The sequence below is a fragment of the Propithecus coquereli genome, unplaced genomic scaffold (assembly GCF_000956105.1).
Source record: "Propithecus coquereli isolate 6110/MARCELLA unplaced genomic scaffold, Pcoq_1.0 Scaffold257, whole genome shotgun sequence".
Taxonomy (NCBI): Eukaryota; Metazoa; Chordata; class Mammalia; order Primates; family Indriidae; genus Propithecus; species Propithecus coquereli.
Genome location: NW_012148141.1, coordinates 2,350,219 through 2,350,614, shown reverse-complemented (window position 1 = coordinate 2,350,614; position 396 = coordinate 2,350,219).

The following is a 396-nucleotide window of genomic DNA, read 5'->3' as shown; positions in this document are numbered from 1 at the left end:
CTTACAATAACTAAATGGAATTCTTTAGCTAGACAGAGTGATGAAAGATGAACAGTTGACAGATATTAATGTATTCCATCCCACACATTTTTAAGCTAAACACTAAAGTTATGAATGACCTTGATTAGTACGAACTGTGATGAAGATAGTACGGACCCAGCTTTGCCTTGACAGCCTTTGCCTTGGGCAATGAAATAAGGCTGTCTCTTTGCGGAATTAAATGTGTTTCAATAGGATACCACGTTGAAAGGATGCTTGCATCATTTTTATTCCTAAAATTTTGATAGTTCATTAGCTATAACGAAAGGGTAATAATAATAACTGTATCTGAAGAAAGTGATATGCCATTATGACTAAACCCTAAAAGAAGCATTACATTATGTCAGATAAAAGTTA